This window comes from Colletes latitarsis, chromosome 12, assembly GCF_051014445.1.
Source record: "Colletes latitarsis isolate SP2378_abdomen chromosome 12, iyColLati1, whole genome shotgun sequence".
Classification (NCBI taxonomy): Eukaryota; Metazoa; Arthropoda; class Insecta; order Hymenoptera; family Colletidae; genus Colletes; species Colletes latitarsis.
In genome coordinates this window covers 20791773-20818965 of record NC_135145.1, presented here as the reverse complement: position 1 = coordinate 20818965, position 27193 = coordinate 20791773, and the positions used below count along the sequence as shown (strand labels likewise).

Sequence of the window (27193 nt, the reverse complement as noted above, 5' to 3'; positions counted from 1 at the left end):
AATAGAAATTAAGGGTTGAAGGTATTAAACAGTCGAGAGTCGAAAAGTAGACAGGAGTAAAGAGTAGAAAGCAGAGGATAAAACAGTGAACAGTTGACTGGATAGCTAAACGGGAGATAATAGTTCCCTAGGGGGGTGGCCTAACTCAAACTCCAAAAAAAAACATAGAAGGAAGGGTAACGATTAAACCACAGACGAGGTATACGAGTAGGCCTTTAGAAAAATTGCAGAAATTACAGAAATTTTATTGTTTTTTAACGGAATGAAAGCTGCACGATCCAGAATTGAGATCAAACGATTAATTCCATTGGAAATATAAAATCATTAAATATGGCCTTATTTTAGGAAAACAATTTTTTTCTCGAAACTGAGTAGGATTTCGGGGGTATGTTTATTCACCAAAAATGCTTGTAATTGACCCCAGGAACTAAAAATAATTTTTTCAGAACGATTCGAAATTTTTCAATTTCGCCGAAAAATATAGGCACCTGTCAATTTTTCTTGAAAATTAATTTTTTATTTTTAATAAATTTGTTTGATGTTGTATGGAAATTTTGTCTAATACTTTTTTGTAGGTACCCATAAGCTCTACTGTAGAAAAAAGTTTTATTGAAATATAGTCACTATTATAGAAGTTATGGTCGTTTGAAGATGAGACCAATATTATGGGGTTTTTCTTATTTTATGGGGTTAAGGAACAACTTTTCGAATATTTTTAGAATTTCTACTTATTCTACACTAAAATATGCGGCGTTTGGCTTTTTGAACATTAAAATCGTCCAATCCGTTCAGAAGTTATAGTGTTTTAAAGATTTGCATGAAATTTCAGGGGAACGAATCAATGGTATGGTCAGACATTGTATTTTCGGTAAAGAATTTTTTTCTCGTAACTGAGTAGGAATTCGGGGGTATGTCTATTGACCAAAAATGCTTGTAATTGACCCCAGGAACTAAAAATAATTTTTTCAGAACGATTCGAAATTTTTCAATTTCGCCGAAAAATATAGGCACCTGTCAATTTTTCTTGAAAATTAGTTTTTTATTTTTAATAAATTTATTTAATGTACGGAAATTTTGTCTAATACTTTTTTATAGGTAACTATGAGATCTACTTCAGAAAAAAGTTTCATTGAAATATAGTCACTATTATAGAAGTTATGGTCGTTTGAAGATTGGACCAATATTATGGGGTTTTTCTTATTTTATGGGGGCTAAGGAACAACTTTTCGAATATTTTTACAATTTCTACTTATTCTACACTAAAATACGCGGCGTTTGGCTTTTTGAACATTAAAATCGTCCAATCCGTTCAGAAGTTATAGTGTTTTAAAGATTTGCATGAAATTTCAGGGGAACGAATCAATGGTATGGTCAGACATTGTATTTTCGGTAAAGAATTTTTTTCTCGAAACTGAGTAGGAATTCGGGGGTATGTCTATTGACCAAAAATGATTGCAATTGACCCCTGCAATCAAAAATAATTTTTCCAGGATGATTTGAAATTTTTTAATTTCGTCCATGAAAGTCTATAACGTGAAAGGTGTACTTGTACACCTCGTCTGCAATTAAACAGTTTAGAGTAAAAAATAGTAAAAAGTAAAGAGTACAAAATGGAGAATAAACAGCAGACAGCTGACTTGATAGGTAAACAGGAGGTAATAATCCTCCAGGGGTGCTCAACTTGAACCCCGCAATTATAATTGTCAAAACCTTATCAAAAATGAAAATAGACCTAAAAGAAAATGTACAAACTAATAATCTTGATTATTAAGAAATTATTTTACCGCTTGGAATGGTTTGCCTTTCGATGCCAGGTTTCAAAGTGATTCAGTTTGCGAAACGACATGGAAAATAATGAAAGACAGCAAAGCACCAGGTAGGTAAATCCCAGCAGTATATTTTGCTTTCACGAAGTCTCTCATCTGCATCCACTTGGTCTTTTGCCCACGCGTTGTACAGGGATTTTACACGCGGTGGATCAAAGCCATCGAGCACGGGGTAATCCTCGATCGGTGACATCAAGATTTCGCCGATGACTTCCCGCGAAACCTGTGACCCGCAGGATTTATGCGTCCACCATCCACAGAGCGTATGTGCAATGATTTTTCGCGATCAAGGAACATTTTAATTTGTCTCAACACTATCGACAATTATAGTCTATTTAATCGTATCAAAGAAATTAAAATAATAAGAATTAATTCTCTCATAGAAACCCACGATTTTGCAAAAATCCAATCCAGCAAATTTGTAGCAATTTTTATTAGAAATTTTCACCACTTCCGGTAGGTCTAGTGTTAAGTAAGATATTACAAATGGCGTTCACGAAAGAAAATAACGAGAAAAACGAAGATTTCATGGTGAAGGATTGTCCCAGCAGAGCATAGCGTAGTCCAAAGGGGTTAATCAGCTTTATAAACAAAAGATTCGAAAGCGAGGGGTGCTGTTTAAGGGCGGATTAGACGATCGGGTTGTTTTAACGCGCGGTTTGCGCAGCTGAACGTACACACACGGGGCCACCCACGAAATTCGCGAATACCTCATCGAGTCGCTTTCCGTTCGTAGCGCGGAAGTTACCCTCGTTACAATACACCCATTTCGAACTATTTCTCGCGACGTGCACGCCCCCTCGACTTAGTTATGCAATCCCGCTTTGATATTCGACCACGGGTCATTAGAAATTTAAATCAACGTCGCTGAATTACAGACATTTCTGAATAAACTTGCACTCAAAATATGAATTAATATAGAGTAAATTACAAGTGACTATTTTCTCTCTGCAATTTCAAATACAGAGTTTATATTAAATCTCACCTAATGCAATTTTTCCTCCCTTTCGAGGAATAATTATTAAATATTTCGTTAGGAAATATGAATTAATATTCTAGAGTAAATTACAAGTGACTCGTACTTTCTCTCAGCCATTTTGAAAACACAGTTTATATTGAATCTCACCCTATGCAATTTTATAATCCTCCCTCTTAGGAAATAATTATTAAGAATTTCTTTAGAAAATACGAATTAATATTTTACAGTAAATTTTAAGTGACTGTATTTTTCTCTGCAATTTCAAATACAGAGTTTATATTAAATCTCACCTAATGCAATTTTTCCTCTCTTTCGAGGAATAATTATTAAATATTTCGTTAGGAAATATGAATTAATATTCTAGAGTAAATTACAAGTGACTCGTATTTTCTCTCAGCCATTTTAAATACAGAGTTTATATTAAATCTCACCTAATGCAATTTTTCCTCTTTTTTGAGGAATAATTATTAAATATTTCGTTAGGAAATATGAATTAATATTCTAGAGTAAATTACAAGTGACTCGTATTTTCTCTCAGCAATTTTAAATACAGAGTTTATATTAAATCTCACCTAATGCAATTTTTCCTCTCTTTTGAGGAATAATTATTAAATATGTCTTTAGAAAATACGAATTAATATTCAAATTTAAAAATTAGAGTTTATATTAAGTCTCACCCAATGCAATTTTGAAATCCTCTCTTTTGAGAAATAATTATTAAGTATTTCTTTAGAAAATATAAATTAATGTTCTCCAGTGAATTTTAAGTGACTGTACTTTCTCTCAGCCATTTTAAAAACACAGTTTATATTGAATCTCACCCTATGCAATTTTAAAATCCTCCCTCTTGGGAAATAATTATCAAGAATTTTTTTAGAAAATATGAATTAATATTCTACAGTAAATTTTAAGTGACTGTATTTTCTTTCAGCCATTTTAAGTTTATATTGAATCTCATTCAATGCAATTTTAAAATCCTCCCTCTTGGGAAATAATTATCAAGAATTTCTTTAGAAAATATGAATTAATATTCTACAGTAAATTTTAAGTGACTGTATTTTCTTTCAGCCATTTTAAGTTTATATTGAATCTCACCCAATGCAATTTTTCCTCTCTTTTGAGGAATAATTATTAAATATGTCTTTAGGAAATACGAATTAATATTCAAATTTAAAAATCAGAGTTTATATTAAGTCTCACCCAATGCAATTTTTCCTCTCTTTTGAGAAATAATTATTAAGTATTTCTTTAGAAAATATAAATTAATGTTCTCCAGTGAATTTTAAGTAATTGTACTTTCTCTCAGCCATTTTAAAAACACAGTTTACATTAAATCTCACCCAATACAATTTCGAAATCCTCCCTTGTGGAAAATAATTATTAAATATAAATTAATATTCTGCAGTGAATTTTAAGTGACTGCATGTCCTCTCAGCAGTTTTAAAAATGGAGTTTACATCAAATCTTGCTGAATAAAATTATGAAATCCTCCCCTTTGGGCGATAATTTTTGGAACTGAATTTTTAAAATCGAGAATATGATATTGTGTGAGACGTTAATGGTTGGAATTGTCGATCGATACTTTGGTACGAACGCTGTGGATGTTCCTGGGCGTAATGGAGAAAAATACACACGTGAAAACCGAGGAGCCCCAGACGTTTACGCGGGCTCATCAACTTTTATTCATCGGGCGTTCGATATACGCGTCGCGGATAGCCGGAATTTTCGACGATATTTATACGGGGGCCCGGATAAATTCCATCTGTCGTTCGTTACACGTTTCGCGCCAATATTCGCGCGAAAATGAAATACGCCGATCCTCCGACCGTTCGAAAAATTCATTTGCGAGCACAAGTTGTCACGAATGGACGATCTTCCTATATACGGCTGTCGCGATAAATAAATATCGTAATACGATGATTCACTGTCGAGAGTTCGACCATTCACTGACCCCCAGACTCACAGAAATTAATTGCACAACACTTAAATTTAAAATGTCCAAGAAAGTTCCTTCCATTTTCTTATTTTCTTATTTTCAAACGCGAAAACATGCATATATTTTTCTATATTAATAATTCGTGTCGGTCATTACTATTATTGCTATTATTATTCATCTATTAACGAGAATTTAATGCTACTTTACTACTGTACTAACAACTGTCTTTTGCATTAAAAATTCAATGATTTTTATTTTAATATTTACGTCACGTATGCGCGTTAAATAAAATATAAAATAGTGCAAAAAAAAAAGTAACTTGGCGGGGATTCGAACCCACGACCAAAAGCCTCGTAGTCAATTGCTCTATCGACTCGACTAAAACCTCCCCCGTAAATTGAAAAGTAATTCTGTTATTATACGTGACCAAACTTTAAATAAAAATCTCTGTTAGGGGTTTTTTGACACTATGTACTATAATTTGCACCTAAGAGGGAAGAAATTCCGGCTCCTCTCGGCGCAGGAAAGCCGTGGGAATTGGCGAACGCTAGCAGATCGGAATAAACCGGATAAAATGGAAACACGCTTTCTGTTTTTCGAGGGTGGGGGAAGCAACGATCCGAGAAAGCGTCGCGTTACGGGCAGAACATACATGACTTTCGAATTCAACGAGCCGGTTTTATCCAAAACCGTTTGTATTCTCGAAAACGAGGGAGGAGGAGCGAAACGATACCATTATCGAGACAAAGTCACGCTCGAGCAACGCGATGCAAGTTTGCACATTGTTTCGCCGTAAATGTCAATCAATTCAAAATGGCGGATCGATCCACGCGCATTTGCAGTGAATATTAGCGTAGCTACGGACTCGTATCTGAGGTTTTTCGACGTTCACCATTTTCAAAAAATCATTCGAGTCCTCCGGGGACCACCAGGAACCTCCATTTCCGGTTTCTCAGGAAACGAACTCCACAGGGAGTCCAAATGCCCCACAAGTGAGACATTATCTTCGTAATTTTTAATACCCCCTATTTTCGACGAAAATATCGTACATTTTAAAAGGTACACCAGATAATTCGACGGAAAAGAGTTTGGAATAAGAATGTACACAATGGATTTCAATCGAAAATGGTGGTACCAGGAGCACAGTTACTCGAAACGAATCCTGTTTGAACAGTTTGCAAATACAACGCACGTAACATTGCTCAAACTCCATCGAGCGAAACTTTGGCGTTGAAATCGACTTGTAGCAACGTGTAAATCGTTCGAAAACTGTTTTCCCAGAGGAATATTTTTGTTTGCCGTCGCGAAATGGGATTCTGCAACGTGGAAACTTAATCAGATTCACCAAGATAGTCGAACTACCGAATATCCCTCCCGTTTTTCATGCATCTGATTTTATCAAGTTTAACATTTAATCTAATAATGTTTGTACCCCAATTTCACTAAGTTTATATCGGTTCTAGATCTCTTCGGACTAATGGAGATGTCTGGAAATTGGGTAATTCGATTACTTTTTTTCTTCGGGGTCTTAAAATAATTCCGTCGAGCGGAGGTAACCCAGAATTTTGATATCGAATTCGATGCAATCAGCGGAAAGTTTTCCAAGTTTCGCGTCCGAGGATTCTCAGGTTAGTAAAATTGAATGTTAGAACTTCTTACGGTATTCTTCCGCGCACATCACGCCTTCAAACAACGTCGGACGTATTAATGGATGTTCGAGGAAGCGCTTAAAATTGCAACGAGCGGAAGAAACGATCGAACAACGGGGTACACGTTGGGGGAAAGTTGATGCATGACGAGCAGAGTGACTAAGCTTCTAAGCTATCAGATCTGGGTTAAGAGTGGATTAGAATAATACAAAAATTCACACACTATTTTAGAACGATAGTTTTTCTTCAAAGATGTTAGATCTGGATTAGAACAATGCAAAAATTGTCACACTGTTTGTAGTACAACAATGTTTTTCTAAGGTGTCAGATCTGAATTAGAATAATAAAAAAAAGTCACGCTATTTGGAGAACAATAGCATTTTTTCTAAAGTATTAGGTTTGGGTTAGAATGATACAAAAATTGTCATATTATTTGGAGAACAACTGTATTTTTTCTAAGCTGTTAAGTCTGAGTTAGGCCTGAATTAGAATAATAAAAAAAAGTCACACTATTTGGAGAACAATAGTGTTTTTTCTAAGGTATTAAGTCTGGATTAGAACAATACAAAAATTGTCATACTATTTGGAGAACAACTGTGTTTTTTCTAAGGTGTTATGTCTGGGTTACGTCTAGATTAGAATAATAAAAAAATGGTCATACTATTTCGAGAACAATAGTGTTTTTTCTAAGGCATTAGTTCTGGGTTAGATCTGGGTTAGAATAATTTTTCTTCTAAGATGTTAGGTCTGGATTAGAATAATAAAAAACTTGTCACACTATTTGGAAAACAACAGCGTTTTTTCTAATCTGTTAAATCTGGGTTAGGTCTGGATTAGAATAATAAGAAACTTGTCACACTATTTGGAAAACAACAGCGTTTTTTCTAATCTGTTAGGTCTGAGTTAGATCTGGGTTAGGTCTGGGTTAGGTCTGGGTTAGAATAATTTTTCTTCTAAGATGTTAGGTCTAGATTAGAATAATAAAAAACTTGTTACACTATTTGGAAAACAACAGCGTTTTTTCTAATCTGTTAAATCTGGGTTAGGTCTGGGTTAGAATAATAAAAAACTTGTCACACTATTTAGAAAACAACAGCATTTTTTCTAATCTGTTAGGTCTGGGTTAGGTCTGGGTTAGGTCTGGGTTAGGTCTGGATTAGAATAATAAAAAACTTGTCACACTACTTAGAAAACAACAGCGTTTTTTCTAATCTGTTAAATCTGGGTTAGGTCTGGGTTAGAATACTTTTTCTTCTAAGCTGCTAAGTCAGGATTAGAATAATAAAAAACTTGTCACACTATTTGGGAAACAACAGTGTTTCTTCTAATCTGTTAGGTCTGGGTTAGGTCTGGGTTAGGTCTAGATTAGAATAATAAAAAACTTGTCACACTACTTAGAAAACAACAGCGTTTTTTCTAATCTGTTAGGTCTGGGTTAGGTCTGGGTTAGAATACTTTTTCTTCTAAGCTGCTAAGTCAGGATTAGAATAATAAAAAACTTGTCACACTATTTGGGAAACAACAGTGTTTCTTCTAAGCTGTTAAGTCTGAGATAGATCTAAATTAGAATTTAATGTTAGATCTCGATTAGAACAATAAAAAAAATAGTCTCACTATTTCGTAGAAGGATAGTGAATCAGTGCACGGAAATCTGTACATTTCTCGTGCGATTTTAGCCACCCGAACGAATCAGTTCCGTGGACTAATCGTAAATTCACGATGGCGGACGCCAACAAAGTTTCGTCAGACGTATCCATTAACAGTGCGCTCACGTTTGCCGTGTCAGCCAATACCGCGATTTCAGATCTGCCGCTAATTTACTACCGTTTTGGTATACTTCCGGGGGTAAATAGTTCCCGGTGTAACCAGATAGAACAACGGATCGATGCATCGACAATTTCGATCGGCCTCGCGCAAACGACGATGACGATGACGCGTTTGTCGGGTCCAAAAGCTAACCCATTACCCGCGTTGGAAGCTGTTTCTACCGGGCTGGTCTTGTAAACTGGATTCGAAGCGAGAAATTAGATTCCGACCTCGTAAGGGACCGAAGACGCGTACAGATTTCGGCGCGAGGGAAATTAATTTCTGCGGCTAACAGGGGCGTTCTCGTGTTTCGAATTATTTAGCAATTTCCCTGCTACGTCCGCGAAATATTATTATAAAATCGAGGCGTTGAAAGAAATGATAATTTTTGTGTTACGAGCACGGTTACACATTGTTTAACTTTTCTAAAGGTAACTATACAGGGTGTTCGGCCACCCCTGGGAACAATTTTAATGGGGGATTCTGGAGGCCCAAATACGACGAAAATCAAGAATACCAATTTGTTGATTGAGGCTTCGTTGAAAAGTTAGTAACAATTAAATTAAAAAATTTCAAATCGTTCTGGAAAAATTATTTTCGATTGCAAGGGTCGATTATAATCATTTTTGGTGAATAGATATAACTCCGAAATCCTACCCAGTTTCGAGAAAAAAATTCTTTACCGAAAATACAATGCCTGACCATACCATTGATTCGTTCCCCTGAAATTTCATGCAAATCTTTAAAACACTATAACTTCTGAACGGATTGGACGATTTTAATGTTCAAAAAGCCAAACGCCGCGTATTTTAGTGTAGAATAAGTAGAAATTCTAAAAATATTCGAAAAGTTGTTCCTTAACCCCATAAAATAAGAAAAACCCCATAATATTGGTCCAATCTTCAAACGACCATAACTTCTATAATAGTGACTATATTTCAATGAAACTATTTTTTTAAGTAGAGCTCATGGGTACCTACAAAAAAGTATTAGACAAAATTTCCGTACAACATCAAACAAATTTATTAAAAATAAAAAATTAATTTTCAAGAAAAATCGACAGGTGCCTATATTTTTCGGCGAAATTGAAAAATTTCGAATCGTTCTGAAAAAATATGTTTAGTTTCAGGGATCAATTATAATCATTTTTGGTCGATAGACATACCCTCGAATTTCTAACCATTTTCGAGAAAAAAATTCCAGTAGGTCGAAAAATTTTTCGACAAAATTAAAATATTTCAAATCGTTTTGGAAAAATTATTTTTGGTTGCGGGGGTCAATTACAATAAGTTTTGGTCATTAGACATATCCTCGAAATCCTACTCACTTTCGAGAAAAAAATTCCTTACCGAAAATATAATTTCTGGCCAGAAATGGTTCTTCGAAATTTCATTGCGAATCTTTGAAACGTCATAACTTCTGAACGGATTGGTCGATTTTAATGTTCAAAAAGCCAAACGCCGCGTATTTTAATGTAGAATATGTAGCAATTATAAAAATATTCGAAAAGTTGGTCCTTGACCCCGCAAAATGAGAAAAACCCCATAAAAATGGTCCAATTTTCAAACGGCCATAACTCCTACAATAGTGAATGTATTTGAATGAAACTTTTTTCTAAAGTAGAGCTCATGGGTACCTACAAAAAAGTATTAGACAACTTTTCTGTAGAATGTCAAACGAAATTACTAAAAATCAGAAACTAATTTTTAAGGAAAATCGACAGGGGGTAGGTGCCTTGAAAAAAAAAAATTTCAAATCATTCTGGAAAAATTATTTTCGGTTGCAAGGGTCAATTATAATCATTTTTGGTCAATAGACATACCCTCGAAATCCTACCCACTTTCGAGAAAAAAATTCAATACTGATTTTCGTCTTATTTTGGCCTCTAAAATCTGCCATTAAAATTTTTCCCAGGTCGAACACCCTGTATACGCAGAAATAAATAATATACAGTGAAATTTGTTTGTAGAATGCACCGATTTACAGAGTGAATTTGGGAAATTACAATGAAGCACATGTTGGACATCGACGCAAGTAGAAACATCGAGTAATGGTCAGACAAGCGAGTGAAATCGTATTCGATCGACCAATTTTCAAATTTAGTTACGTCGAACGCGAGGCATTACGCGCCAAATATTTATTGTGTAACCTTGCAAACAAATAACATTTGGTTCGCGAACGAAAATAATTCTGACGAGTGTTCGTGAATTATTCGAATTCTTTTTTATTCGTCGTGCATTAATCGAAATAATCGCCGCTATATTTCGCGAATGATCGTTACTGTTTACGGTTTGTTTTCCAACCATATTCTTGATCATGATCTCTGTCATGAATCACGGCTATTTACTCGTCGAGTACAAATTTGCTTCGTTGCCTTTTCGGGCTGCTCGTTTTCCATTATTTATGCGTTACGTCCATGGCGATTTACCCGGAGGCTGCAAAAGTCCCGGACAAATTGGACCGAATTTTTGCGCCCAGAGACGGGGAAATAAAAGTGAGCCACGCAAGCAGGACCGAAAACTCGATGGAGAATTGCTCCCGAACGGATTTAGTCTCGTACCTTCGCTTATCCTCCGGGAATCCTTGCTAAAGAAACAGGATCTTCGTCCCCCGGTTGAACAAATTCGATGGAAACGACGCGAAAGTGAAATTAATTGCACCTTTCGACCATTGCAGAGGACGATATCGAAATTGCACTGTTTTATTCTAAATAGAAATCGTTATTATTTATTAGCAAATAGCTTTAGCGATCCTTTATCATACAGAAATAAAATTGGTCCGAGCATAAATCGCGAAAGCTTTTGAAAAGCTGAACCAACAACATAAATTTCCCCCCTTACTCTGGCCGCTACCATTCCATAAAAATTATTGCAACCGATATAATAAAATACTTTAACTCTTTTCAATGCAAAAATAGCTCGTAAAATTGTTTGACAGGAGTAATTTCTGCCAAAGGGTACAAAAACAAATATCGTTGTTTCGAGGAAGTTATATTTTTAGTGAAAATCACGTTTATGGTCAGATTAAAATATAGTGAAATCAGTGTCAACGTATTGGCGAGATTCTCCCGATTAAAACGAGTACAAACACGACGCCATTCGGACAATTTTTAATTATACAAAATTCAGAATTTTTCAAATATATTTTGAGCAAGTTAAAATTAGAACTAGCCTGAATGGTGTCGTGTTTGTACTCGTTTTACTCGGGAGACTCACGCCAATACACTGACACTACTCTCGCCACATTTCAATCCAACCAGCAACTACGATTTAATAAAAGTTAATCAAAAATGGACTAAAAAAATATTTTATAGTTTAAAGGTCTCTCTTGGTTCCCCTAAGAATCTAGTATAATAAAATATTACAAATCTTTTCTAATATTTCAAGAAAAAAAGCTTGTAAAATTGTTTAACGGGAATAATTTCAACCAAAGTCGTTGTTGCAAGGAATCAGGCGTCGATAAAAGTGAATTAAGAACGGTCCACGGAATCGTTGATTTCCAACGGGGAGAATTCTCACGAGGAAAAACAAAAATGGCGTAATTGGTCGGAAACTTGACGCGAGTCTGACGTTTCCGCGCACTCGGTTCCTCCGCATCTACGCCCATTTATTCCCGTGGGTGGTCTGGTTCCCAAATCAAGCCGCGTTTGTTCTGAGCGTTTCAGATGGTGATGTTCCTCCTCTGTTAACTTAATTAACAATCCGCGCAGCGTGAACGTAAACCGACATAGGTCGGCCGCTTCCGTCGCGGTCCCGTCGGAATTCCAGAAGAATAATTGTCTCCTCGACGACCATTTTGTACGTCCAATAACAACGAATGGGTCATTTCTAACATCCTTAAACCCCCCATCCTTCAGGAGTCTCGATTTAATTACTGCGTTTCTTCCAAGCTTCGAAACGACGCTTAACGCGTTCAAATTTCGCGCCAGATTTTTTGGCGCCAAGTCAAGAATAATTAAATCCACGAACACAGATCCTTCTCTGCTATCAAACACACGTCCCAGCAATTACTTTCCCCTTTTATTCGATCTGTTTCCTCCTGTTTACTTTAATTATTCGTTGTTTGTTTGCGTCGTGCATTCGAGGTTAGGTTCACAATCTCCGGGCAGATATCTCCGTGCAAATTACTCCGACGTGTACACTGTACCTAGCATAATAAAGACGGTAATAATGATTTCTATAATTGAATTTTTTACTGGTCGAAAGATTCGTAGGAAACAAGTCCAGAAAAATTTAGGTTGTAATTTGTCGGTCTGTTGCGTCTGCTAGTTTTCTGTGGCCGAAACAAGGGCATCGATCATTCGAAATATAGTGGAGACGAGACCAAAGTGCTGTCGCGAGTATTACACGTCCTAAATTCTTTCTAATCAACGGTTCGAATCTTCGTCTAACTTCGAGGATGCATAATCAAAATGGACGATTTTCGCCAATCGCGAAACTTCGATTTATCGATACGGCTTAATTATCCGCGTGGAATCGCGAGTTAAATGCATTCACATGCGTGGAAAGTTTCCGGGCGATATCGCGCGCGATAATCTGATATCTATTAACGCCTCGATTACCATATTCGAAATCCCGTTTACCCGGATTGGTAACGCGCTCGGTGCACGCGAGGCGTCCTTTAATTCGAGGCTGCACGCGCGCGACGCGTTCCTGGGGCCGATCGACCCGTTCGGACGCTTCCAAGATCGAGGACGTTTCCCAGCGATTCGATTATCAGGAACTTTCTTCCGAAGCGTTTTAATTCCAACGGAAATTTTGTTCTCGATATCGACGGGCGAAGTAATATCGGAAGTGGAACGAGAGGGACGCTTTGAGGGGCCATTTTCACCTACTTTCAAAACGCGCCGCACCGCCACCTTTTTGCAACCAAGAAATTATTAAAAAGCGAGGTTTCTTTCTTTAGCTACCTCCCGCGAGGAAACTTAATATTACGCGTAATCGACGAGAAAAAAAGCCATTTTGTATTTAACCAACCCTCTTACGCTTTTAAATAATTTAGCGTTACGAGTGACGATAATTTCGCGTAATGGTCGAGCTGGTCGAGTTTACAAGCTGAAAAATTATGTTTTATACTGGCATGTTTGAATTAATATTCATTTAGAAAGGTAAGCTCTAGCAACGACGAAACTAATAGGACTCGCGATGTAATAATTTTAAATTTGAGAATTAAATTTCGTGAGAGTCAGTGGTGAGAGTATTGTCAACGAGTACAAACACGACACCAATCGAACAATTTTTAATCATACAAAATTCAGAATTTTTCAAAACTATTTTGAGTATATTAAAATTAAAAGTAGTCCGAACCAGGTCGTGTTTGTACTCATTTTAATGGGGAGAATCTCGCCAATACAATGACGATACTCTCAAGAAGATACAAGTATACAAATTTCACGACACTATTACCAACGTTAAAATTAAAAATTCTCCATACCAGGTCGTGTTTATACTCATTTTAATCGGGAGTATCTCACGAATAGATCGATAATACCCTCACCACGTTTTAATCTGACCAGTGGCTTGCAGTAAAGATATAAACTGCCTCTTGAAACACGTGCTATTTCGTGTAAGAATGTAACGACGTTCGAGAGCAGCTTTCAGACCAGATGTCTACCGAACTTAAAGCGCCTAACTTTCGAAGTACTTGGCCAACTATTACGCAGACATATCGGCCTTTCGTTTCGGATTTACGAGTGGGCTGAGTGAGTCACGCAACGAGGACAAATCTTGTCTCTTCCCTCAATTCTAAAAGTTTAACTGTTCCAAAGGGAATAAACAAAATATGCAATGCAACTAACCAAAAAATTTTCTTTCAATTAACGTAGCATTCTAAAATTCTTCAGACATTCTATTAGAAAAGAACTTTTCAGATTTCATAAATCACCGATCGTCCACAAATGAAATTTTTAACAAATTCTGGAGTCGTAAACGTTGATTTATGGCCCCGTGCCACGTTATGAATCAATCAGAGCTCACGTCAGAATAAATTCCTCGATTCGAGGCGTACATCCTGGGGAACAGAAACGGTTTACGCTGGGCCGCTAGTTAACGTTGTTCCTAACAAGTTGCATCGCCGTAACGCGCTCGAATCACGAACTACCATACCGAGCGCTTTATGCGCGTATGTAGTACAATTGACTCCAATAATGGGTGTCCTGGCTAACGAGGGAACTACGGGATCGAATTTTGAACGAAGACACCGTCGACCATTGTTTTACCGTCGATGGAACTTCGACGAAACATTCGTGGACAAATCATGTTTCCGAGCTTTCGAGTCTTCATTTTAACCAGTCGAGGCGAAGATGGCTAAGTTTGGACGAGGTAGAATTTATTAAAAGTGCGATGAATCACGTCCCTGGCAGCTGCGAGAAAGTTTCGTTATGCGGACATTATAAACTGTGCATGACAGCCGCGATTCGAGGCGCAGATGTTCCAAGGAGTCGTGGAAAAATATTTTTCCGCGTCCCCGTACGTGCATCCAATCCTAAAATGCAGCGGATTCGGCGGAGACTTACGAAAGAAATATTTAAAACAGTCGAGTTTGCAATAAGAATTCAATTGCAAGCGAACGATGGGCCCTTTTGTTTCCTCGAAACGCAAAAGTTCGATATCAACCGCCGATACTATCGAGATTCTCGAGTCTCGTTCGTCGTTCGAGATGTCGATTCTCGAGAATCGATACTATCGATACTATCGAGTATCGTTCGCCATTTGAGATGTCGATTTTCGAGAATCGAGACTATCGATACTATCGAGTATCGTTCGTCGTTGGAGACGTCGATTCTCGAGTAATCGAAATCGACAACCCGTTCTGGGATATCGTGGTGTTACGGTCGGTAGAAATTGTCTCGATTATTCTATAATTCGGTACAATGTTGCAACGGGTACGCAAGGGCTCGCGAAAGCTCCGCGAAGCGTGAGATAAGTCTGCATAATCGATGCATTCCATTTCACGTGGGCTGGCGTGATATGGCATAGCATAGCGTGACGCGGCCAAGTATGTTTCTGCATTCATGCACTTTTGAACGTGATTCCCGCGGGGCCCCCCGAGGGTCACACAAAACTTCCAGCACCGGAAAATTTTCAAGGACTGCTTCAAAACTTTACGAATCCACGGACGGTTTTCGCGTCCAACCGGGGTAAAAGTCATATTAAAAACTAATTACGCTTCGTCGAGGCCCTTAATGAATCATAACATTGCCCGCGGATATAAAGCGAACGTTTCCCGGTGAAACTCCTCGTTTCGACCGTCGATCTCCCTCGCAGTTATCTTCCGTAATAATTTTAATGTTTGCAAATGGAAGACGCCGGGGCGAGAGATCCTTAAAATAAATGCCCCGCGAAGGTTCTCTTCTTCCATTAATAACTAGATTGCACTTCGTCCGCTTCGATTAGAAAGCAACACGACCCAGAATGGATTAAGACGTCCACGAGGACCGCCCTAACCCCCCCTCAGGAACATTTGCAATTACTCGAGGAAATTAATCGATCCCTCGAACGACTGTTGGGGCACGTCTTTCGCGACTCGAGCTCGTAAAAATTCGCGACGAACAGAACGGTTTAGCGTAATTTCGTCTAACGGGTACACGACGTGTGTTGTTGGCTCGTGTTTAAAAAAAAAAAAAAAAAAACTACGCTCGACTCGCGCTCTCTGTTCGCTAATTATCGCATAATCTCATCCGGGGGACTCGCATGCGGAGTAAAAGCTGCTTAATGAGTCCCCGCGGGAGGGCAAAAAAGAATCAAGGACGATCGTTTCGATCCGACTGCAATTTTTCGCCACCGTTGAACAAAATGTATCCTTCGAAAAAACGACGGACAATCTCGCGTTATTGCGATTCGATTCCGTGTTTGTCGTGCTAAGGAAGTTTCCAGGAAGCCCCGGAGGTTCGTTCCTTCCGTTTGTTCGGGGGAAAAGTTTTCGGGAAATCACGGGGAAGGAATGGACCAAAGTTGGTCTTCGTTTGGCTCCTCCCACAGACTAAACCGCCATCAATTTTGTTATCGGAAACGCGCAGTCCAACTTGCAAATTACAGTTCCCCCGATAATTAACGGATTGTCGCGTCAGTTTTTACTTGAAAGATTAAACTGTTCGAAAAAGAGGAACTATTTTAAACAAAAAACTACATCAAATCGACTTCTAAATCTGGCGTTAATAACTTTAAAAAGAAAATTAAATTTTTACTGAAAGTCATGTTAATGGTCAGATTGAAATGTGGTGAAAGTATTGTCAATGTATCGGTGAGATTCTCGCGATGAAAACGAGTACAAACACGACACTAATCAGACAATTTTTAATTATAGAAAATTTAGAATTTTTGAAAAATATTTTGAGCAAGTTAAAATTGAAGCTAGTCTGAATGGTGTCGTGTTTGGACTCGTTTTAGTCGGGAGAATCTTCCCAGTAGATTGGTAATAGTGTCGTGAAATTTGTATGCTTGTATCCTCGTGAGAGTATCATCAATGTATTGGGGGGATTCTCCTGATTAATATGAGTACAAACACGACCTGGTTTGGATGATTTTTAATTTTGACTTACTCAAAATATTTTTGAAAAATGCTGAATTTTGTATGATTAAAAATTCTCAGAATAGTGTCGTGTTTGTACTCGTTTTACTCGGTTGAATCTCGCCAATACATTGACGGTACTCTCACCACGTTTTAATGGAAGTTTGGAAGTAAAAGTTTTATTGCAGACATATTGTTTACGAAGACCAGTGAGTGAATTCTAATGCTCAAATCTGTAGGGATGGACAGACGGCGCGCAGCGGAGACTATGATGGTTCGACGTGACTGCTCCCGGAGAACGTGAACGGTTTAACAAGCGTCGCGACGCAGGAGGAGCCGTTTTAAGAAAATATCGGTGTTGAACGCGAGCATTCGTCGCTGAAAGCAATAAAAAACTCTCGAGCGGGTCAACGCATTTATCTTTTCTTCTCTTTCCCCTTTGTCCATTTTCTTTACGTCTCTGTTCGTTGGACGAGAGAGACTCACGGTGGTGTACCACCCCCGCGGAGGAGTGCACGCGCACCCTTAAAGCCTTGTCCCCGTTTTCGTCCCCGGACGCTTTCTAATTCTCGCGATACCCGTACTTTCATTTTTGATTCGTGGACTTTTCATCTTCCCGTGAACGCCGCTTATCGCGATATTAAGCCCCGGAAATAGAACCCGGGAGAGGCAAGGGGTAAATCGAATTTGAAGAAAAAATATGTACTTAGGATAAGGTCGAGTCGTTCGACCGAAAGAAGCTCGCGACGAATCTCTCCGAGGCCGAGATTTTTCTACAATGGACTCCCCCTCGCCGCCATTTCTCGATAAAATCGATATTCAGTGTGTTCCAAAAATACGTGTAAATACATTTAAGTATACGCAAAAATTTCGGACGTTTTTTAAACATCGAAAAATTTAGTGAACATTAAAAAGAAAAATATTAAAACTTTTGCATAGAAGCGTTTGGAGTGTCTCGTATCCCATGAAAGGAATTTAGATGGCAATTTATCGGAAATAGGGCCCCCCATGATGATGTTATGAAATATGGGACTTTCCTCGAACGTGTAACGCGTTTTCCGGCTTACGGACGATCGTTTCCGGCGGATTTCCCTTCGAAATACGCAGCCTCGTGGCCACTTTTCTCGCTCGCGTCTCGTAAAGAATCGTTAGTTGCGTTCGCTTGGACGGTTACCGGAAGCTCTTCCCCCCGTCGCGGGAAAACACAATTCGCGAGCAACGACGCTGAATATTTTTACGGCCGACGGAGCACTAGGAATACGAGGCCCCCGACCTCTCCACCCTCGCGTAATTTCTAAAGGAGCGAAGCTGGACCAGCGAAGAATAAGGAAAGAAAAGATTATGGTCCGAGAGAATCCTACGGACGTGAATGTTTTACGAAAGTCGCTTCGTAGAGAAATTCATAGAGCGTGCTTCTCACGGGCTGGAAGACTCACAACCCGCTCGTATTATACTTCGATGTCGTTGTTCCCGAGAAAAATGGGAGGAATAAATAGATTTCACTTCATTTCAACTTGTTTTCCTGGACTATTCTTCCATCGAGAGGGGTGAAGTTTCCTTCTTTATTTTTTAGAGACATCGTTTTAGGGTGAGAGTGTTAGAAACGTGTTGGCGAGATTCTCCCGAGTAAAACGAGTACAAACACGACACCATTCGGGCGATTTTTAATTATACAAAATTTAAAATTTTTCAAAAATAATTTGACCAAGTTGAAATTAAAACTAGTCTGAATGGTGTCGTGTTTGGACTCGTTTTAATCGGGAAAATCTCACTAATATATTGGTAATAGTAGTAGTGAGGATAAAAGTCAAGTTGCGCCAAGTCTTTCTTTCCCAGCTATGTATATTTACTAGATTTTTCGAGACAAAAATGATGAAATACGTATCATCGGTGATATCCAATATCGTCCAATAATGAGATTTGAAATATGTATACCTGTATCCTCGTGAGAGTATCATCAATGTATTGACGAGATTCTCCCGAGTAAAACGAGTAGAAACACGACACTATTCGGGCGATTTTTAATTATACAAAGTTTAGAATTTTTCAAAAATATATGTAATTAGTTGAAATTAAAACTAGTCTGAATGGTGTCGTGTTTGGACTCGTTTTAATCGGGAGAATCTCACTAATACATTGGTAATAGTGTCGTGAGGATAAAAGTCAAGTTGCGCCAAGTCTTTCTTTCCCAGCTATGTTTATTTATTAGATTTTTCGAGAGAAAAGTGATGAAATACGTATCATCGGTGATATCCAATATCGTCCAATAATGAGATTTGAAATATGTATACCTGTATCCTCGTGAGAGTATCATCAATATATTGACGAGATCCTCCCAATTAAAATGAGTACAAACACGACACCATTCGGGCGATTTTTAATTATACAAAATTTAGAATTTTTCAAAAATATTTTTAGTTAGTTGAAATTAAAACTAGTCTGAATGGTGTCGTGTTTGGACTCGTTTTAATCGGGAGAATCTCACTAATACACTGGTAATAGTGTCGTGAGGATAAAAGTTAAGTTGCGCCAAGTCTTTCTTTCCCAGCTATGTTTATTTATTAGATTTTTCGAGAGAAAAGTGATGAAATACGTATCATCGGTGATATCCAATATCGTCCAATAATGAGATTTGAAATATGTATACCTGTATCCTCGTGGGAGTATCATCAATGTATTGACGAGATCCTCCCAATTAAAATGAGTACAAACACGACACCATTCGGACGATTTTTAATTATACAAAATTCCGAATTATTCAAAAATAATTTGACCATGTTGAAATTAAAGGTATTACGAACCAGGTCGTGTTTGTACTCGTTTTAATCGGGAGAATCACGCCGATCCATCGACGATACTCTCATCACGTTTTGAAATTATTAACGCTAGACTTAAAAACCAATTTGATCGTGCGAGTTAACTTATTGTTTAAAATAGGATCAGCGCCAGTGGAAATCGACTAAATTTTATATTTTAACGCTGTTACGCGAGAATCCTTAAACGTTGGAGAGGCCATTAATTCTCCGTGAAAGCGACTAACGGGGAAAGAAGGAAATTTCAAGCAACGGAATATCGCTGGTTGAACGTTTGTTTGTTTCGCGTTGCTTGAGAAAATTGCAACAGAGACTCCGGGGTCCTCCGTGTTCGCTCGCTGACCCGAATTCTCTCCTCCCCGGGACTAATTAATCCGCTTTCCATTTGTCGAGCTCGCGATAAAGCATTTCTCAAATCGCCATTGTTTCGTCTGTCGCGCTATTAATAACGCCCGCTCCTCGGATGATAAGCTCGGACTTCCGTTGTTGGGGGGACCCGGTGTTCGTTGCTCCGCCGGCTCTTGCGTCAGTTATCCAAGGTACTTCGCAGCAAAGCACTGGCCGGGACGGAGGATCCGCCGAAGCTATTTTCGCGAACCGATACCTTAATTCGACGATCGACCCGTTAATAAAGCGGCAATGAGCGCCGCTTCTCAACCACGGAACGGTACCCGTTCGAGCAGTCCGGGGTTTGTCTTTGTCACCGAGGCAATCGATAGAGCTTAATTGACTCGAACATGAGAGGAGCATTCGTACGTTCGCCGTTACATCGACTTCGACGATGAACCGGGTCATGGCTTCGACAGTTTCCAAGTTTTCGAGGACCAGGTCGGGGAAAACGGTTCGCCGGAAAACTCGATCGCGCGGTTTCCGCAACTTCCCCTCTGGCGATTGAAAAAATTTCGGGGAGGAACCCGCCATTCGTTAATCGAACGAAACTTCCCCCCACCAGGACCAATTGTATCCTTCGTTTCTATATTGTTTGTTAAATATCTACACGGCCAGGATTTTTACAAAAACTCACTGAGTAAACTAAAATTTAGTAAAATAAAACAACTGTAACAGACAAAGAAAATTTGTCAGTTCAGAGGATTTCTGAAATTTTATGCTAACGTCAAGAATTTATGGAAATTTTAAGCAAGCAGATATTGTGACAAAGCTTGAAGATTGTATGAATAAATAGTATGTAACAATCTTCAGGCTCATTAGTGGGTAAACAATTCAAAACACATTTGAGCTACATTTTAATAAAAAATTAAAGTTTTAAATCAACGATGTACTAGTTTTATAATATAATTTACTGTTTTACATGAAATTTCATTGTATATTCAAAAAATGACTTTAAGTTGTAGTAAAAAACATGTAAACATCATTCAATTTACAAGTTTACGTGTGAATTTTACGAAGATAGTTTTGAATAAAAGTTCGTTTCCCGCCAAAAGATGAATGCCATCGAGCATCATGGCATTTAAATTCTTAACGAAATGAAAGATTTAATCTCGAACGTTTAAATTAATTTTATAAAGATGACACAGACCTCTGTTTTAATAGAATTTCTAGAACACTTAACGACAGTGATTAAATGTTATTTAACTTACAATTTGCGTCTAAATTTGAGGAAGATAATTTTGAAAAAAGCTCGTTTGCCCATGAGATATATAATATGGACGCCATTAAATTAAACGAAATGAAAAATGTACGTTAGAATTAATTTTTTAAATGCAAGACGATAATGTATAAATCTTCGTTACGTTTTAATAGAATTTTTAGGGTATTTAACAATAGTGATTCTACGTTCGTGGGAGGAGCAGGCGTTAATAACCGTCGCTGAACTGTAACCAAAGAAACGGAAGTGCTTGGACCGAACTTGCGCAATAAGCCACTTGTTTTTACTTGGCCCAGAGTATCGTCAAGCCCTTTAAAACGTATATCCGGTTGCCCAAATGAGAAAGCGCGTAAACTTTCCCCGAGCCTAATAATCTAAAAACCGATAAACTCGAGATTCATCGTGCTTGGAGTCGAAAGAGTCTTTCGAAATTCTTTAAAAACAACAGGTTTCTACGAACGGAGGAGAAAAGCGTTACGCGAAGCACAAATAGACTGGCTGCCCAATGGACCGGATAAACCGGTTAGCGCGACGAGCGTTCCACGATTTAAATCATCGAATATGCACCGGGGCTCCATTATCCACGCTCAAACTGACGAATTAAACCTCCAATTCCGGGTTTCGATTAATGACCGTCCTTGCGGTCAGACTTTCCCTCGACAAAACCATTTTTCTTTTTTTCTTCCAAACGAAACAACGGACCGATTAATTATCCAGAAAGATTAAACGTTAAAACCGTAAAAAGTTTCCCTCAAATTCGAAAGTATTCTCGATTGTCCCATGGCGCGAATCCGGGTCGAACATCTTGAATATTTTAACCGTGTGAGACGTGCTGCCGCGGAATAATTTATGAGCAATCGGTGGCCGACGTTTCTCCAAACTGCGATCCAAAGTCCCCCGGAACGGACATTGAAACCATCTTTTTTTTTTTTGGACAAAGAAATGGAAGTATGGTCGATTCCTGGATACCTACAGTCGCTTCGATGGAGAGTTATGGAGACTTTCATAATGTTTTATGGCCTCGAGATACGAGATAGTAATAAATTATGCAATCTTTCGCGCCACTGTTTCGCAGGACATCTCCAGCTCGTATTTCCTGCATTGGAAACTGCGTCAGAACAGTGGATAGTCTATTAAAACTTTGCACGAGAGAATATCACTATCGTTTGATATTAAATTAATTTTATTTAAATCAAAATGTGGCGAGAGTATTGTCAATGTATTGGCCAGATTCTCCCGATTAAAACGAGTACAAACACGACATCATTTAGACAATTTTTAATTATAGAAAATTTAAAATTTTTTAAAAATATTTTGAGCAAGTTAAAATTAAAACTAGTCTGAATGGTGTCGTGTTTGGACTCGTTTTAATTGGGAGAATCTTCCCAATATATTGGTAATAGTGTCCGTGAAATTTGTATGCTTGTATCCTCGTGAGAGTATCATCAATGTATTGGGGGGATTCTCCCGATTAATATGAGTACAAACACGACCTGGTTTGGATGATTTTTAAGTTTGATTAACTCAAAATATTTTTGAAAAATTCTAAATTTTGTATGAATAAAAATTGTCAAAATGGTGTCGTGTTTGTACTCGTTTCAATCGGGAGAATCTCGCCAATACATTGAGGATACTCTCACCACTGACTCTCAGTAAAAATATTTTTTAAAAATTCAGAATTTTGTGCGATTAAAAATTGTCCGAATGGTGTCGTGTTTGTACTCGTTTCAATCGGGAGAATCTCGCCAATACATTGATAATACTCTCGCCACATTTCAATCTGATCAGGAATGGTGACTTTCAGTAAAAATTTAATTCTCGCGTTGAAAACTATTAACGATGGATGTATGTACATAAGATTTGCATGTTAAAAATTCTGTTCTCTGGTGGATAATCCCATTTTACATTAACTTGAAACAGACACCGGAAGTGCACGCGAAACGTGCAGAATAGTGATAATAGAGCAGTCAGGACTCGGTTAGACAGACGTTCCTTGCGTAGCATTTTTACAGGGAATAAAATGGACGTCACACGATGAATAAACTGTCGAAAAAAACTCACGTACGTTTTTTATTCGTCGCGGAAACACGACGCGCCTTGACATGCCGTAAAACACGGTGAAACTAGCAGTAAAAAAATAAAAAATGTTCGTCTAACCGAGACCGTAGCGCATTTCAGGGAAATCATATTTGCGACTACTCACTGCGAGTCCAATGTCACGCTTCCAATAATCGTCCAGTCTTCTCTGTTCGAGCCCCGAGCGTCGAGCGTTCGCCTCGCGTCACATTTTTGGTCGTCTGTTTCCGGTAATCGGCCTTCGACCGGTCAATTTCGACGGTTGGTCGAGCCGGAGTGGATCATCAATTCCCCTCGGAGATTATATTGCCTGTGTGAATGAAGAAATGGGGAAAAAGTGAATCAATGTCCGGACACTTTCTCGTCGAAGGGCGTGGGTGGGGGGACAGTTTTGGGACAAAGCCACGAATTACTGTTTCAACCCTTTCAGGGGAAAATGACGACCCTAAAACTCAAATTTAACAACATACAACGGCCAAAATTACAAAAATTGAACTACGTTAATTTATAAATATAATAATTCCTTGCTTTGAGTGTTTCTAAAATTTTTGTATATTAATTGCTCTCTGTAGGTTTGTGAAAATTTAAATTCTCCATAAATGCATGAACATTCACAGTCTGATAATTGCGTGGACAGTGCTGGGACCAATATTTAAAATTAAATGTTTATTGAATTTGGGAATGAGATTGTAAAATTGAATAAAAGTTGAACTACGTTGGTTTCATTTATAATAATTGTATGGACTCTGACCAAATTCCAATGTTTGGAATTAAAATATTTACCAAAAGAAATATATCAGAAAATAAAACAATTTACATTTTAATTGTAAATTTACCAACTTTGGAAATAAAAATTGAATTTTACTTTATAATAATTGTGTTGTTGACCAATTAAAATATGTAAATAAGTATGTTTGCTTGAAAATGAATGGTAAAACGAGGGGCTAGCTCAACAGAGAATATATTCTAAGGTTCGAGACGGTCAAGTTTATCGTTCCCCATCGGTTTAGGTGCACGCAAGTTTCGTATCTGACGACCGAAAAGCCGTTTCTACGCCAGCGGCTCGGAAATTTCGTTTCACCTTCAACCCTCGACGGAAACGAATAGGATTTCGCCGCGGCCGGGGCGAGGGAAAATTTAATTCGGGTCTTAACCCAGTTCCGGAAGAATGCGCACCGAGAAGGATCCCGAAACGACCGTCGATACGGTTTGCATCCCATTCGAGGACGCGTCGAAGTGGCTCGTATCAACAAACTAAACATACGGAGAACTTGGATACAACTGTCTCGATCCTCTACAGGGGGAAGAAACTGCGAGAAAGGACGTTTCTGTTCCTAGAATTTATTCTTACAACACACCTTAACCCCTTAACCGAGACTTGCAAATTATTTTCCAACCGTATACTATTTAATTTTGTTTACATTTTGTAATAATATTCTCAATTTGAGTTTGGATGAGGAATGACCAAGGGTTTGAGATTTTATATTCGCTTTTTTAAATATATAATGTAGTCTCTGACTCAAAAGAAAATGTGCGATATGTATTGCATGGACTAAAAAAAATGTCACGTCGAGAATGTTGCTTGTGAATCAAACCACCCTGATTTCTAAGAATATTCAGGAAAAACGATTCTTTTTACGAATACCTTGTGATTTTATATAAAAATTGTGATTTTAATTTATAAAACTTGACGATGAGAGTAGCTTTATGATCTTGAAACTGAAAGGGTTTTTAATTTTGATTTATCCACGTTATAAAAGTTGCAAGAATGTTTTGAATGTTTAACGATACGCCGCGATAAATCTACCGAATTTCGAAACTTTTTCGTTTGGATTTCGTTGAATGGAGTGTATAAATCGACCCGTAAAGACGTCGTAATGTTTTCCCCCGATCAGATTTATTCGAAAGCTGCATTGTTAATTACCGCGACACGTACGTCGAACTCGCAACATCGACAAACCGCATTCGGGTAATAATATAATTCGAAACGGGGTTAACATATTCCGTACGAATGCGTATCCCCGGTTATCGAGCGCCCGTGCATTATTTACAACGCTAAAATTGATAGCGTAACGTATATTAAATAAATTATCAAGTATCCGGCGTGTTTCGAAAACCTCGTGTAATATTGTTTGCTCGTTTCAACGTCGAAAACGCGGTTCATGAACAGAATTTTCCATTAATTCCCACCCCCCCCTCTCCCCGCCCCCCGTATTCGATTAATCAAAGCGAAAAGCATGAAAAATATTCGAGGAAATGGAAACCGTAAATAAAATTTGTTACGGGAATATCGACTTCGATGGACGCGTGTCGCTTTTTCGGGCATTTTTCCGGCTAGCGCAAACACGCGATTGTTGTTTCCAAATTCGACGCGCGTGCTGAACGTACCAAATCACCTGGCGTCGCACCGTTGCAAATCGAACACCGATACTGTCGAGAAACTCTTCTAAATTCCGATGGGAACGTTCGCCAGTTCGGAATTCGAGCCGCCATTTTGGTACCGGGTATGAAAGAAGCTTTATTTATAGGAAACGAGCAATTGAAATACTGTTTTTTGATAGAAATTTATATTTGGACTGTTTCATGCAAGCTTTCGGAGGTGAAATATTATTTTTCGAATTTAATAAAAAATATTTGGTGTCCTAATATAAATAGAAACTTATATTAAGTTTTTATGGGAGCTATTGAAAGTGAAATATTGTTTTTCGAATGTACTCAAAAAATATAAAGTCTTCTAATATAGATAGATACTCAAATTAATTTTTTTTTGATGCTAGCTTTGGAATTCGAGCCGCCATTTTGGTACCGAGTATGAAAGAAGCTTTATTTATAGGGAACGAGCAATTGAAATACTGTTTTTTGATAGAAATTTGTAGTAGGACTGTTTCATGCAAGCTTTCGGAGGTGAAATATTATTTTTCGAATTTAATAAAAAATATTTGGTGTCCTAATATAAATAGAAACTTATATTAAGTTTTTATGGGAGCTATTGAAAGTGAAATATTGTTTTTCGAATCTACTCAAAAAATATAAGGTCTTCTGACATAGATAGATACTCAAATTAATTTTTTTTTAATGCTAGCTTTGGAATTCGAGCTGCCATTTTGGTACCGGGAATGAAAGAAGCTTTATTTAAAGGGAACGAGCAATTGAAATACTGTTTTTTGATAGAAATTTATATTTGGACTGTTTTATGCGAGCTTTCGAAGGTGAAATATTATTTTTCGAATTTATTTAAAAAATATTTGGTGTCCAAATATAAATAGAAACTTATATTAAGTTTTTATGGGAGCTATTGAAAGTGAAATATTGTTTTTCGGATCTACTCAAAGAATATAAAGTCTTCTGACATAGATAGATACTCAAATTAATTTTTTTTTGATGCTAGCTTTGGAATTCGAGCCGCCATTTTGGTACCGAGTATGAAAGAAGCTTTATTTATAGGGAACGAGCAATTGAAATACTGTTTTTTGATAGAAATTTGTAGTAGGACTGTTTTATGCAAGCTTTCGAAGGTGAAATATTATTTTTCGAATTTATTTAAAAAATATTTGGTGTCCAAATGTAAATAGAAACTTATATTAAGTTTTTATGGGAGCTATTGAAAGTGAAATATTGTTTTTCGAATCTACTCAAAAAATATAAGGTCTTCTGATATAAATAGATACTCAAATTAATTTTTTTTAATGCTAGCTTTGGAATTCGAGCGGCCATTTTGGTACCGGGTATGAAAGAAGCTTTATTTATAGGGAACGAGCAATTGAAATACCGTTTTTTGATAAAAATGTATTAGTACCATTTTATACGAGCTTTTAAAAGCGAAATACTCTCTTTTCTCCCAACATATAACTTAGGTTATCTTTTGTCTCTATCATATAATAGCTACAGCTAACCCCAATTCCAGAATCGTGATTCCATCGACTCCGAAACCATCTCTAATAAGATCTAAAACGCTTCGAAGCTATTCGATCGATTTTAGGGGATGTCGCTTGTG

At 37.7% G+C, this 27193-nt stretch overlaps 1 protein-coding gene across 3 annotated transcripts in view; it reads right to left on the bottom strand.

Moving 5' to 3' along the window:
• The window catches only part of Oct-tyrr (Octopamine-Tyramine receptor), a 58542-nt gene that overhangs the window by 8527 nt on the left and 22822 nt on the right, over positions 1-27193 (bottom strand). For all 3 annotated transcript variants that reach the window (XR_013080823.1, XM_076779415.1, XM_076779416.1), the window contains exon 2: positions 23327-23509. The gene's annotated coding sequence lies outside the window, so the exon portion shown is untranslated. The remainder of the gene's footprint in view (positions 1-23326; positions 23510-27193) is intronic.